Raw genomic sequence first — 16,590 nt, forward strand, 5'->3', positions numbered from 1 at the left:
ATAACTTAAACAATAAATTAAGTATACCTGAAATTTCGCAAACCAATGATCTCTATCATCGCCCTTAACATCTTTAAAAGTCTTTATAAGCTTTTTATAATTCTGCTGAATTATATAACTTATAACTTTGGCAGCAGTCCGACTCGGCGTGAATCTAAACAACATTAATTGAATTAACATTAATTATAAAGTTATAAAAAATGGAAATGTATACTTAAAAAAAATTGATAAATAAGAAACTTACGAGCTTCCTTCGGGCCTAATAAAAAATCTCCCGTCAATGATATGAATCTGACTCGGATCATCATCCCCTCGAAGATCACTCCCATCCAACTGATCATCCGCAGTCTCATCCTCCGCAGTCTCATCCTCCGCCTGATCATCATCCTGTGGGGGCACATGTGGGGGATGTGGGGTGGGACCAGTCTGTGTGGGAGGTGGAAAACTAGATCCTCCAGTCTGCTGGAAAGATGAGGGACCAGTCTGTGTGGGAGGTGGAAAACTAGATCCTCCGGTCTGCCGGAAGGATGGGGGCACATGTGTCTGCTGGAAGGATGGGGGCACATGTGTCTGCTGGAAGGATGGGGGCATCTGTGTCTCCTAGAAGGATGGGGGCATCTGTGTCTGCTGGAAGGATGGGGGCATCTGTGTCTGCTGTAATTTTTGGTAGCCCACAAACTTTGTCCCATACAGCACCTGGTGACAATCGGGGCGGAGGCATATCTGTTACCTGTTTGTCTTTTATGAAATTTGTCTTGTTCTTTCTATACGGATGATTTTTTGGTAGAAATCTGCGGTGACAGTCAAACCACGAGCTTTTCCCCCCTTTATCCAACGTAAACGCCTTCGTCTCTTTCATACAATGCGGGCAACCCATTCTGCCATGTGTACCCCAACCAGACAACATGCCATATGCTGGAAAGTCGTTGATGGTCCACATCAAGGCAGCTCGCATAGTAAAATTTTGTTTACGTGATATATCATAAGTCCATTCTCCACCAATCCACAACCTCTTCAAATCATCAATTAAAGGTTGTAAATACACATCAATTCCGGCTTTTGGACTCGAAGGTCCTTGAATGACGCACGTCAAAAACATATATGGTTTTGTCATGCACATCTCGGGAGGAAGGTTGTAAGGGGTTACAATAACTGGCCAACAAGAATACGCACTTCCCGACGCTTGAACATAAGGAGCAAAACCATCTGAGCATAATCCAAGCCTGACATTTCTAGGTTCTGCGGCAAAATCAGGATGTATTCGATCAAAGTGTTTCCATGCCTCGCCATCAGATGGATGCCGCATAGTGTCTGGACTTGTTTTGTTTGTATGATGCCATGTCATCTGACTTGCACTGTGCATTGAAACAAACATTCTTTTTAACCTTGGAATTATCGGAAGATAAAACATGGACTTTTCTGCTACACGGTCTTGATTAGTGTTAATGGCTCTACTGCGAACTTTATATCTTGGACTCATACAAAATTTGCATTCCTCCAACAATCCATCTTGAGTACCAAACTCATTGTCATAAAACAACATACAACCATTAATGCAACAATCAATCTTTCTTACTCTTAAGCCCAACTTCGACACCAACTTCTTTGCTTCATAAAATGTTGTAGGTAAGTTGTCTTTCATTTCAGTTGAGTCCAACATCATTTTTACAAAGAATTTCAAACACTGATCAGGAACATTCCAATTTGACTTGGCGGCCAATAATCTCACACACATTGATAACTTGGAGTCAGACGAACCGTCAAACAACGGCGTATTCATCTCATTCAACAATTGATAAAATCTCTGCGCTTCTTCGTTCGACATCTCTTCCCCATCACAATCTTCAGGTTGATCATAGGTCACATTCACACCAAAAGCATCCTCAACCATGTCATCGATCTGATTAAAGTTTTCCTCATATTTAATAGGCGGTCTTTCCTCATATTCCATTGACGGACGACTACTTGAAGCATGCGTACTGCTAGTGTCTGGTACGTTACTCGGCAATTTTTCACCATTATACGTCCAGACCCAATAATTTTCCATGAAACCCCTTCTATACAAATGCCTGACCACTTCATCTGGGTCACTAATTATAGGTCTACATTCACATTTAAGACAGGGACACCTAACTCCTCCTTCGCTTCGACAACATTCTTGAGCAAACGCCCACGTGATAAACCCGTTAACTCCTTCTATAAAATTGGGTTTAAGTGCACGTCTTCCTGGTTCCACTCAATCGTACATCCAACTACGATAATACAAATAATATTCCATACTGCACATATATCCAATCATTCTCTTTTTTAGTAACAATAATTAAACATTTACTTATATCAACTATAAGTAAATAATTTTCTACAATATAATTTTCTAACAATATATACATTCTAACAATATATACATTCTATAACAATCTAAAAATATTATATACATTCTAACATTCTAACAATATATACATTCTAACAATAATACATATTATATATAATATTTCCATTTTTTAAAATCTATAATTATAATGACATTCTAAAAATTATACATACTATAAATAATATTACATTCTACAAAATTATTATATAATCACATAAAAATTAACATTCAATAAATAATATACATTCTAAAAATTAATCTATATATATACATACTACAAATAATATACATTCTAATTATTATAACATTCTATTAATTAACAAACTATAACAAATTAACAAATTATACTACAATTTATACTACAAACTACTACAAATTATAACAAACTATACTACAAATTAACCTATAATCACATCAAAAAATAAATAATACATACTATAAATAATACAAACTATAACAAATTATAACATATAACACAAATTATAACAAATTATAACAAACTATAGCATATATATATATATATATATATATATATATATATATATATATATATATATATATATATATATATATATATATATATATATATATATATATATATATATATATATATATATATATATATATATAAAATCAGAAAAATCACATAAAAAAAATCATCTAAAAAAACATAAAAAAATCACAAACTATAACAAATTATATATATAATCACATAAAAAAAATCAGAAAAATTATATAAATAAAATTGAAAAAAGCATACCTTAATGAAGTTGAAGAATGAGTGAGTTCTTATACTAGAATCAAAATCAAAAATCTTCACCTACACATATTAAATCAAAATCAGTTTCTTAACAAAAAAATTAAAAAAAAAATGGACAAGAACAAGTGGAGATTGGTTGCATACCTGAAAATGGGAGATTGTAACAAAAATAGAGGATTGAAAATGGTGGATTATGGAGGAAGTGGAAGAAGAGAGGAAGAGGGTTTGGGGGAAGAGGAAGAAGAGAAAACGCAGAAAGGGGGTTTTGGGAAGAGGAGCAAGACGCGAAGACCTATATCAATATTAGCGACGTGATTTTCACGTGTCTAGGTTGCGAAGTGAAAATCACGTCGCAACACCCACACAATAATTAATGTGTCAGTCAAACTGTTGGCGTGGAATTCTAAACACGTTTGCGACGTGAAACACACGCCGCAACAAAAAAATATGAAAATTTGAAATTCCCCCCTTTGGAATTCCCCCCTTTGTCAGACTAATTTATCTGTTTACATTTTTCTTTTTTTTTATTTAAAGGTTGCGACGTGTTTTTCACTTCGCAACTTTTTTTTTAAAATTAAAATTTCTGACACCCCATGTGCCAACGTTGGCTTTATTTTTTTATGATTAAAACCTGATAGTGACGTGATTATCACGTCGCAACTCACTTTTTGGAGCCACGTGATAATCACGTCGCAACATTACGTGGCTACATCCAACTTTTCTTGTAGTGTATGTCAAAATTGTTACAACACATAATATACCCTCAAATAACCTTGAATCCAAAGTACACCCAAACTAAGTGCATTTTGTAAAAACAAACTTGAATCCTATATATAGCCTCGGAGTCCCACTTCCATCACTAAACTAAGCGATGTGGAACTTAGAAGAACTTTCAATCCTATATATAGCCTTGGACTCCCTCTTCATTCACAAAACTAATCAATGTGAGACTTCTTCAAACATGTATATTTTCAATCAACTAAACAATCTCCGCCTTGATTGAAAATAATACATAAGTTTCCATTGTCTTCACCGACAATCATACACCATCAAAAAAAGTATCAACATGTATATTTTTAACCAATCTCAACAATCTACACCTTGATTGAAAATAATACATCAAATTCCAGTGTCTTCACCGACAATCATACTCCACCATAAAAAGTATAGTTACTTGAAGCTACACCACTCTAAAAAATTTCACATTGTCTTCACCGACAATCATAGTTTTAAAAACTATCATACTCTCTCATGAAAAATATATTTCACTTGATGCTAAACCACTCCAAGAATTTCACATTGTCATCACCGACAATCATATACTTTATCATAAAGAATAAATTTCACTTGAAGCTAAACCACTCCAAGAATTTTCACATGCCGAAAACTAGGTTGAAAATTTATGGTGTAACTTCCTTGTTGGTAGGAAGCTCTTCAACCACCGACATAATCTTGAACCTTGTGTAATCTTGATTGTAGCAACACATCTTTGACTTAAACTTTCAACAAGTCAAAAAACAGTTCTTCCATAAATTTTCTCACTGCCCTTCATTTTTTGATGTGGAAGAACAAAATAACAACACAAGAGATTAACGTGGAAACTCCAAAACCGGAGAAAAAAACACGACATAATATACCCTCAAATAACCCCAAGTCCCTAATACACCCACATAAAGTGCTTTTGACTGGTGCATCTTGTAAAAAAAAACTTGAATCGTATATATAGACTTGGATTCCCACTTCCATCACTAAACTAAGCGATGTGGGACTTAGAAGAACTTTCAATCCTATATATAGCCTTGGACTCCCTCTTCATTCACAAAACTAAGTGATGTGAGACTTCTTCAAACATGTATATTTTCAACCAACTTAACATTCTCCACCTTAATTGAAAATAATACATACACATCCATTGTCTTCACCGACAATCATACTCCACCAAAAAGAGTATCAACATGTATATTTTCAACCAATCTCAACAGATATGATGAAATGAAAAAATAAACTGTAACCATGTTTTCCACTTCCATTGCATCAGTAACCATGTTGTTGATGAAGATGATGTTGTTAAAGAAAATGATGTTGTTGTGTGGATGGAGAAGAATGATGAAGTAGTGTTGTTATTATGTCCCACGTCATTTAATTTAATGACAAATAATCAATGTTTATAAAGCTAATCCAGACAATGTGTTTGAGTTTAAAAGTGAATGTGTAAACCAAAAGGGCTAGGCCCGTAATATTTCTTTAAGTATTAATTATTAATAATTTACTAGTTAAATAATAAAATAACTCATTCACATCCCAATCATTACTGATATGTTAGTAAAATTGGAGGGGACCATCAAAATTTCATATTTTAAATAAAATTGGAGAGGTATCATGAAAATTTTAAGTGAGGTAAAGTTTAGAAACTTAAAAACTAGATTTTAAAATAAGGAGATTAAAATTTGAAAAACTTAAAAATAGAAGGAGAAAAGTGTATTTAAGCAAAAAAAAATAATAATATACATTTGTATTTACAAACGTTTTTTACCTTTACACATTGGAAAATTGAAATCTTCCCGCCTTATATCTATTGTACAATTCAATTAGAAAACAAAAAGTCTTCCACCCTCATATTTCAATTTTCATTCCACCATGTTGTTCTATAAAGTCAATCATCAAACTGATAGCTTCTTCAGTTCCTAGACTGTCAGGTCCAGATAAGATCTATAAGAAAGTATACATTACACATACAAGAAAGTACATTATCAAATAAATCAAAGTTAATAATCATTACCCAAAAATTAATAATCATTACCAAAAAATTAATAATCATGTTGCTTACACAAATGAGTAAAGAATCAAAGTTATGGACAATTTTGAAAATACCGGCTTGGAACAAGGATAATTTTCCTTTAAAGCAAAACTGGAGGCTGAATATTATATCTGTCATGATACCTATTCAAAATTTCAAATACCGGCGTAATGAACACGTGTCACTATATAAAAATATATGATATTCCGGACATATTACCAATATATATTATTATTTAGCAGAATTGTATTGTACCTGAATGCATTTGACGAGTGACCTCAATATTATTGTAGTAACAACCCTATCAGTTTCCTGCATATGTTTTGAAATGACAAGAAATAACTCGATGCATAAACTAACAAAATAAGACGTTAGAAGGATAACCAAATACCTTCTTCAACAAGTCAACCACAGATCGCACAATGAAGAAAGTCCGATAACTTTTAATGTCATTATTTGTGTCTCCTACTTTAAGTGAGAGTAACAGGTTTGGAAGACCTAGAAACAGAAGGTGAATTAGTTTATCAAAAATGGCTTAATCACAAATTTCAAGATTTTAAGCTGAACTCGAAAAATTTAAATCTATATTAGCAGTCTTACGAATTTGAAAGTTAGAACATTCAAGAAAGCGCACAAATAATATAACAACCTAAACATTTAAATACATGTTTTATTAGTCACATGTTTGTGTTTTAGGTAGACACAAACTTCAGATCTATCAAACCAACCTTGCTTATGTGGGGGGGAAAGTTTATAGCAGACCGAACAGTATCTGGCCCAACTTTCCTTACAAGATATACCATGCATTCTAGATATTTGGCAAGGACCAACAGTCTAGATAAACTGTACTTATTAAACACAATGACTTTCAGTGCTTCCATTGTTGTATCGTAATAATTTTGGCGAAAAGTTATCTGCATGCAACAATTACATATCAAATCACATTAGGTTAACTGTTTACCTTTCAAAGCATATAAATTAAAACAGCAAAAATAAGCAATTCTGTACTAACAGAGGTCAAGCAGCAAGCGGCATTAATATTTTGTACCTGTACATGGGCACAAGAGTAACTTCTAATGAAGGGAACTAGTTTAGCCAGTAACTTCTTGTGATACAGGTCATTCATTAATAGTTCCTTATATTCAGTCACACACTTAATTGCATGCATAGTAGCGCAAAGTACTCGGGAGTCCAGATCATCTAGTGATTTAAAAACCAAGATTCACAACTTGGTCAAAGTACTGCACTATGTCCTGTGGTGGCAAAAGGGAAGAGAGAATCATATATGAATGAAATTGTTAGCATCATAATTTACATGATATGCATGAAATCAACAAAAAATCATTTTTTGGCACTATTTATGCAGAGAAAAACTTGCAGTTGCAACCACACATCATGACACCTATGTCATGATTAGGTTTTACATCTCCCACAACTGTAATTGCAGCTGCAACATAATTGTTTTCCTAGTTCCGGCAGCACACGGCAAGTCTCCGATTTTCATGATATTAAGGATCACAGCGCAATACGACTGCAGACCTGATTCAAATCCTTTATCACGATATACCCTAGCTCGCATGGCATGATAACAATAATGAAGGGGAAAAGAGTATGATTCTTCTCAAAACAATGTTCTACAGAGCAGACATAGAAAAATTACATGACATGATTGCTCTTTCTATAAACAAGAGACTTTAAAGCTCATTCAATAAATATACATACCACACTGATGTTTCTCTCTATGATCCAACCAAAGGCAAGCATTGCTGCATGACGGAGGCGCCAATCAACATGAGATGCATAGTGCATCATTATCGTCTCAGTTTCCGTGGGAACAAACACACCTTCATCCCCATCTAAAGAGAGTGAATCGAACAAGAAGACCCCATAGTTGAAAGCATCTGTCATCCCACAGTCATCACAATCCTTATTGTCATACCAAAGAGGTTCATCATCATCATCAACACACGACAAAAGGCTTAAAGTGTTAGAAATTCGGTATGATAATTCTGGATAACTTCGAAGAATCGTGTTCCTACACTTTTCGAACAAAGTATTTCACCCTATTTTGGCATGGGTTCACGAAATCTTTGTGGGGATTATTCTCGAAGAGCAATCTGTTTCTAATAATAGAGAACATATCAGGAATGTAGAGAGGAAGTATTATTTTCGTGTGCCAAAATCGAGGCCAAATGACTCCTTATATAAGAGATCAATAACAGAAACCGAAAAGACACACCTATTCAGAAAAAACAGTCATGTCTGTTGGGAAAGGGTACCCCGACGGGGCGCTGCCCCGCACCCCGCCAGAGGCTCTTCCCCTTGGACCCCGACGAGACGCTGCCCTGCACCCCGCCAGGGGCTACGCCCCTTGGAACCCGATTTCAATTATTCGTATTCAATTACACGTTTGGCTTGACGAGCGTGCACTCCGCACTACCCTAACTCGTTTCAAACTTAACGCATAATTGCATCGGCCTATAGTAAATCACATTACTACCAAAATACATAGATGATACTAAAATCACCAACATAAAGAAACTGCAAGTACCCTCCTCATTTCCTCATGAGAAAGATTCCCAATCATATTTTCCATCTCTTTCTTATCCACCGCATCAAGCTCCTTGAGAACGTTAACTGCAACAAGCAACAGTTCCTCGCTCACATTTTCTATCTCTGCTACTCTAATCATGCACCAAAACACTTCACCGTGTTTCCCCTAAAAAATATAACCATCTTCCAGCATTACTAAATCCTTCAAACGTTTAACCCTATCCTCCGGAACCTCTTCTTCCCCATGTTCATCAATGATACTCAACAAAATCGGCAAGAGAATGTCACGTATTTCTGTTCTCCGAAGACCTTTCGACAGTACCATCAACGAATTCGCTACATTGTATGCCAATTTCTTCAATTCCCGATCCATCGAGTATATCAATTCCAAGATGTTTGAAAAGACGAGATCAAACCTCCCTTGATTCAACCAGAACTACCTATTTTTAAAAGCATTCCCTGAAAGCTCCGTTAACAATAAAAGCCCTTTCTTAATATTCGATTCCGCTTCTCCAGAAATGCAATTGCAAGCATACTGAAGAAGCTCTTCCCAACTGCCGAGAGCAAACTGATGCAACCTATCAACGAGGATGTCAATCATTTCGCATAGCGAAGGAAACACAATTTCTTCAGATTCCACCTTGAGTGAATAAAGAAAAGGCTCTTTGAGTTGAACCAAGATAAAGGAATGCATTGAACTGTTTAGCCCTTTAGGAAGAACTTCAAGAATAAGAGAAACGATTTGCATTCGCGTTCGAAGAAGAGGGTGGAGTTTAAGGATTTTGGCGTGCTTGAATCAGAATGCATTAGGGTAATTGATCGGTCACCATTTTACACTCAATTTCATCATGAATTCGACACACGATCGTCATGTTTGGTAACACTTTGTGTTTGTTTTCCAATGTTTTCTTTAATTTATCTAGTTATAAGTTTATTTGTTTGAAATTTGTTTTTGTGTCGTTCTCACTGTCAATTAGGTGCTTTTGATCTTGTTTGTTAATGGTTTTAGGTTAGCTTCCGATTGATGGAAGATCGCATGTCCAAGAGGTGTGCAAAAAGGAAGCAAGAAGCAAAAAGGAGCAAGGAGGGAGAGGCGGACACGGTCTGACCGTGTCACCTGACACGGCCGTGTCAGGCCTCCTGAAGAGTGGTACCCCTAAGACCAGAAGCTGACACGGTCTGCCCGTGTCAAGTGACACGGCCGTGTCAGCTGTGCGGACAAAATTTCTGAATTTTTGGTTTTTCCAATTTTTAAAGTTCCAGGGGCAGTTTGGGTATTGCAGCTGAGATCTGAAAACCTAGAGGGATTAAAAGAGGATTGAAAGACAAGGAGAAGAGACTTTTTATTGTACGAAAGAATTCCAGAAGAGGGCAAGATAGCTTTATCAAGGTTTTGGAAGACGAAGAGATTCAACGGTGGACACCATTGAAGATCAGAGTTCTCCTAATCTTTGTAAATGTCTAAACTTTTTGATTTTGGTTTCTTGAATATTATGAGAGGCTAAACCCCCCAATGCCAGGGGGTGTCCCTGATTTTAATTGTAATGACTATGATCTACGTATTTCTTTAATCAAGTATTCATGTTTTGCAATTTAACTGTCTAATGTTTTTATGCTTTCTTTGTTGGACAAACAAAGATCGATCTGCGGTTAACAATTCGTAGGACTATGATTGTTAAGGTTTTTAGACAATTGAATCTGAGATATCACCTAGGACTAGGGATACTGTAAGGTTATTTGAATATTCTTGATTATTTATATCTTTGGTTCACAAACCTTTGTTTCTAAGGACTTAGGCAATAGGATTGCAAACCAAAAGGTTTTCACTAAGTGTTATACCCCAAAATTGTCCCGCATCTTTTTTCAAGAAGACTTCTATCTAAAAATTAAGAGTTTCATATAATCTTGGATTTTTATCCCATAAACATCCTGATTTATGAATACTTGGTTTTTAGAATTTTTTTTCTTATACGATATTTTGGCTCGCTGTTGAATTTATTCTTACACAAACGCCAAGTACTGTTTATTACTTCACACACGCTATTTATTTGAGATTTATTTACAGATAAATAGTACTGACGCAATTGGTATAGAATTAAATCTTTTGCAGGCGCAGAGTCCGGGGACTCAGACTGTACTGGTAACAAGTAAATTATTATTAATTTTTGTTTCCCACTAATTTTTGTACTATATTCCATTATTTTCAAAATCTTTTCCTTTCTTTTCAAATCTCTTTCTTTCAAAAATCAAATCCTAACTTTATTCTATACATCTATCTTTTTTCCAACACTATCATACACTTTCTTTCAAATCCTACTTCCACTCAAATTTTCCTTTTGTACGGAATCACTTCATTCCCCAACGTCTCTATCTTTCTTTTCATTCTATAAATACCTCTCATTTTTTCCATAAAATCTCACATCAAATTCTAATTCATCTCTCAAATTTCTACTTCATATTCATTCTCTCTTCTTCCCCGGCAAAATGGCGAAGCGGATGGAAACGTGTTTTCTTATGGTCATCACTGTCGTGGTGGTAATCATGTCCTTCTTCTGTCTGCATAGTCCTAAAAAATGTGGACCTGGGTTGTTTACACTCCCAATCATCTATATGTTATTATTTGTAGCATGGGTTATTAATCGTCACTCTTAAAGTTGTCGTATCTTTTATTTTTTAATAATAACGTACCGTTCACTCATCGTACTGTTCATTATAGTATGTAATATTTGTACTGTCAGTATTAAATATCGTACTATCTGTCGTACTGTTGTTTAAATATTAAGACAATATTTTGTGTGTTTTCTGCCAGTTAGATATTTATTTTTCTGTGCATTAAATGTTTTTCAGGGTTATTATCGGTAATTTTGCTCGCATACAGTATATATTATTTATTTATTACGTCTGTGTTTTTTTAACAAGTCATGTAAATAAATTTTCACCATTAACATAACAAAAAACAAAAAAAAGAAAATTAACTTTAACTGTTGAATTTTCACCTTAACTGCTATATTAATACCTGAACAGTCAGTTGACAGTCAAACCCGCTGACAGTGCAATTCTCCGTGTTTTGTACCAGCAATCAAATCAAACTTTTGCATTTCAAAATTCCAAGATTTTTGTTCTAGAAGTCTTATGAATATCACATGATTAGCATAGACTCAGCACTGCACAAAAATCAGGTATGCTTAACTGTCTCCTATACAAACAGTCCCTAACTAGGGTTTCTTGTTTTTTTCAGGAGAACAAGTTTTTGAGACCTCAAATGGATTTCATGGACCTCCATATATCTCAAAGTACCACCATACAAAATAAACACTCAAACACAATCCTTAAGCATCACTGAATCTATTCCAATCAGTTTCAAGCTTTGAAACTCAAAAAATCGAGCTCTATAGCTCACGTTTTGTTCAAACATAAATCACTTCATACCTGATCATTCATGCATTCTTAACAAGATGTAGTCATATATTTGGATTTAGTTCATTGTTCTAATCGTTTCTGGATGATTAATTGAAGTTTGAACGTGTATCCATGAAGATACCATTTTAGGGTTCTTCAATTCAATTTTAGGGTTTTTCTTAAAAGGAAAAATTAGACAAAATTAAGGGCATGGTTGAATTCAGTGAATCATGATGAATCAAATGGACAGGTCGCGAAAAATTTCTATGCTTGTTTACCCCTATTCGCTATTTTGCAGGGATGAGTTTCATCTATTACAGCGCTTCTAGGCAAAAAACGCTGTTAAAAGTATTGGCTGGAGGTTGAAGACGAAGGCGTGGCACCATCTGATTGGCCGGTTTGAAAAGCGCGCGTTTTGTCTTATTATTGGATCCGGTGCTTCGCTGACTAGACTGTTGCCATGTGCCACGCATCTTTGTCCATCATATCATTTTAATTATCTAATCTAACGCTTTTTGACCTGCAGGTTCACCATAGACCCTAGGGGTTTGCCACACATGATCATTATTTTATATATTTTCTATTTTATTTTATTTTCTTTACAAAATTAATTTAAAATAGTTTCAAAAATCAAAAAAATATAATAAAAATATTTTTAGGTTTCTAAAATAATCTATTATTTTTTGACATAAAATATTTTATTTTTTCTTAAATATTAAAATATTTTGTATAATTAATTAGTATATATTTATATATTTTCTTTTTAATTATTTTAACTAATCAAAAAATCAAAAAAAAATGTTCTTTATATTAAATATAGTTTATATATTATAAGCTAATTTTGTACATATTTAGGACAATTTTCTCTTTAAGTTTTAATTATTTGTGCAATTATTTTTATAATTATATGATTATTTAACTTAATAATTTCAAAATCAATTTCAAAAATTCCAAAAAAATTAGTTTTGTTTTAAAATTAATTGACAAGCATTTTGAACATATTTTAAACTTAATTTTTAGGTTTAAATTTTATTTCTACCTTTTTTCTCATTTTAATTAAATTAATCATGCATTAATTCTAATTAAAATCAATCATCAAAAAATCCAAAAATATTTCTTTTATTTTCTTGCAATTTAAATTCCTAGATCAAGTGTATAGGTTGTCAAATTCATGTAAATAGCATAGTTTACATTTCCCGCACAATCGATGTAATAGCGTAGATTTACTTTCCGCATTTTACGTTTCCACATTTTAATTTCAGTACATATAAAACTGCGTGTATGTCAAAGATAAAAAATTGAAGCGTTAGGTCACTAACTTCAAAGATAAAATATCTGAATCAAAACACAAATCACACCTGCACCTCTTAGGGTAATCCCTCTTTTACTCTTTTCAAAATCAAAATCAAATTCTATTGTTTCAAATGCAAAATCGAACTTTCGTTTACATCCGGTAAAAGGAGAATTTTCTAAAGGAAATAGGAAAAGACCTTATAACTTAGGGTAGACCTCCTAATTGCTTGCTCAAATCAAAACAAACAAATGTCTCATATATCATTGTTTTTCAAAATAAAACTTTCAAAAAAAGACAATACTTGGTATATATCCAAACAAGGATCATTACGAAGTTAACGTTCTTTTTTTCAAAACATCTTTTGAAAGATAAAACACTTTGTATACATCCGCACAAGGATCATTACAAAGTCAATTTACAAAGGTATTTGAAACCACATACAAGCATTTCAAGGCAAGAGAAAAGTGATTCAAAACAAGTGAGCTAAGCAAATTAAGAGCCCATGGATAACCATGGATACAAAGGGTGCTAACACCTTCCCTTTGTATAACCTACCCCCTTACCCAGAATTTCTTAAAGGTCTTTTTTCTGTTTCTTTTATAAACCTTTCCTTAATTGGATAAAATAAAAGTCGGTGGCGACTCTCTGATTTTCAAAAACACAAAAGCAGAAAGAGAAGAGTCAGTTCGTGTATCTCTCCACGAGAGGTACGGTAAAAAACCGAGGGCGACACTAAGGACTTAGGAAAACACCCTTAAGAACAAATAGTTGCATCTCATGAACTTGTTGAAGAGATCTTTTTACAGAGTCATTATAAGGCAAATCATACACCTACCTTGGCATTACTCTAAATTTATACACAAATGTCCATTTTAATTTCAGCTTATTTATTCTAAGTTACTTATTTCATTATAATAAAAGAAACACTCCTATGCTATTTTGTTTAATTGACTAGTTACAAAAACTTGTATTTCCCACGCAATCCTCGTGATCGATACTTGGGGTAAAACCCATTATTACTACATCGGTGAAGATAGTACACTTGCTATTTTTCCGATCAAGTTTTTGGCGCCGTTGCTGGGGATTGCCAAAATATAAGTTATTTTTCAGTCAGTTAAAATTTTATTTCTTTTGCAAAAATTTGATATTTATTTACTTATTTATTTTTATTGTTCACTCCCAACTAATAACTGTCTAATCTTGTATGTGAGGAAAGGCCTCATCTGAACTTCTTTTTGACGCAGAACCCGAAAGATTATTGCGAGCACGACTCCGAGAAATTAAGCGAAAAAGACTAGCATCAAAAGAAGAATCACCTGTAGTTTCAGAATCAGAAGACGAAGAAGTAATATCTATTCAGTCCGAGCAGTCAGATTCTAAGCCTGAAACTATGGGAGCTGATCCACCTCCTCCAGAGAGACTTTTAGGTGATTATGGAAGGGATAATGCACCGCTGGGAAGAATGACCATAGTAAATCAACCGGTTAACGTGGCACACTTCCAACTACATCCTTTCACTATCCGTCAGTTAGAAACTAAGCCTTTTGCTGGAAGAATAAATGAAGATGCAAATAAGCATTTACAGAGATTCCTCACCACAACAACATCATTAAAAATAGAAGGCCATTCTGAAGAAGCCAAGAGACTTGTGATGTTGCCATTTACTTTATCCGAAGATGCGGAAGAATGGTTTTACTCATTTCCAGCTGGAAGCATCACAACATGGCAACAGATGGAAACCGCCTTCTTGAATGAGTATTTCCCTGCTTCAGTCTTCATTCGAAAAAGATATGATATCGTAAATTTTAAGCAGAAAGAAGGGGAATCGCTGGGAGATGCATATAAAAGTTTCAAGAGGTGTTTGGTTGCATGTCCTACTCATAACATGGACCCAACCGAGTAACTGCAGACTTTTGTTAATGGTCTCCGACTTAAGACAAAACAGCTTATTGATACTGCTGTCGGTGGCTCAACAAATTTTTCAACAGCCACGGGTATCAAGAGAATCATAGAAGCTATTTTCGCTAATGAGCACATTGAGTTACATGACCGTGCAATGAGCCAACCGGAAGGTAAAATTGATTTGAAGCTTGCTGATCAGGTATTTAAAATGGAAGAACAAGTCGCGGCTGAAGTAGAAAGAAGATTGAAGAAGATGAATATTAGTGAACAGAAAGTAGCACAAGTTGAGCCAGTCGCCTCAGTTGTTTGTGAAATATGTAGTGGACCGCATTTTGCGATGCATTGTGTGGCAACGCAAGAACAGGTGGAGCAGATTCATATGTTTAGGCAAAATAATCCATATGCCAATACATATAATCCAGGTTGGAAAAATCATCCTAATTTCGCATAGAAGGACCAACAAGGAAACGTTCAAAAGCAAGGACCAACCCAATTTCAATCTCCAGCTCAGTCACAACAATATAGACCTCCTCAACAACAACTTCCTTACCAACAACAATTTCAACACCACCCGTAACAGTTCCAATCTCAAGCGCCTCAACAATTTCAACAACAGGTACCGAAGAAAGCAGATTGGGAGATCGCTATTGAAAAAATGGCAGCTCAAAATTCTCAATTCCAAGAAGAAACAAGGAGCAATCTGAGGAACACAGGAGCATCAATCAAAAATCTGGAAATTCAAATGAGTCAGATTGCACAACAAATGACCAACACTCAACCACATGGGGCTCTACCCAGTGCCACGGTTACAAATCCCAGAGACAACAATCATGTGAACGCTGTGATTACCAGAAGCAATAAATCCAATGAAAAACCTGAGAAGAATTCTGACGAAGAAGATATGTTGATTGAAGTGGATGTAGAGATTAAAGAGAACGAGGTTGTAAGTCAAGAGGTCAAGGGGGATGAAAGGGTGGTAAAAGAAAAAGTGGTTACACCTAAACCGACGGTTAAACTCCCTTTCCCCACAAGAAATAAGAAGAAAGAACAACATGAGAAGAATTTTGAGAAGTTCTTAGAGATGTTCAAGAAGCTTGAACTGAACATTCCCTTCTTAGAGGCACTTGAGCAAATGCCAACCTATGCATAGTTCTTGAAAGATATTATCTCAAAGAAGTGGACCATTGAGAGTGATCCGATTATTCTAACTGAAACTTATAGTGCTATTTTGCAGGGCATGAAGATTCCGGTTAAAAAGAAAGATCGAGGTTCAGTGACTATTCCATGCACCATTGGTGATAGGTCTTTCAAGAAAGCTCTTATTGATTTGGGAGCAAGTGTAAGTCTTATGCCATTATCCATCTACAAAATTGGGGATAGGTAAAGTACAAGATACACGAATGACACTTCAGTTTGCCGACCAATAAGTGAAAAGACCGTACGGAGTGGTAGAAGATGTGTTGGTGAAAATCGACAAGTTCGTATTCCTTGTAGATTTTGTTATTCTAGAGATG

At 34.7% G+C, this 16,590-nt stretch overlaps 1 pseudogene; it reads right to left on the minus strand.

Annotated features, from left to right (window-relative positions):
• Positions 1–5,744: 5,744 nt before the first annotated feature.
• Positions 5,745–16,590, minus strand: part of LOC131640350 (uncharacterized) — a 54,161-nt pseudogene continuing 43,315 nt past the window's right edge.

Source organism: Vicia villosa, unplaced genomic scaffold (assembly GCF_029867415.1).
Source record: "Vicia villosa cultivar HV-30 ecotype Madison, WI unplaced genomic scaffold, Vvil1.0 ctg.003070F_1_1, whole genome shotgun sequence".
In the NCBI taxonomy this organism is placed as follows: domain Eukaryota; kingdom Viridiplantae; phylum Streptophyta; class Magnoliopsida; order Fabales; family Fabaceae; genus Vicia; species Vicia villosa.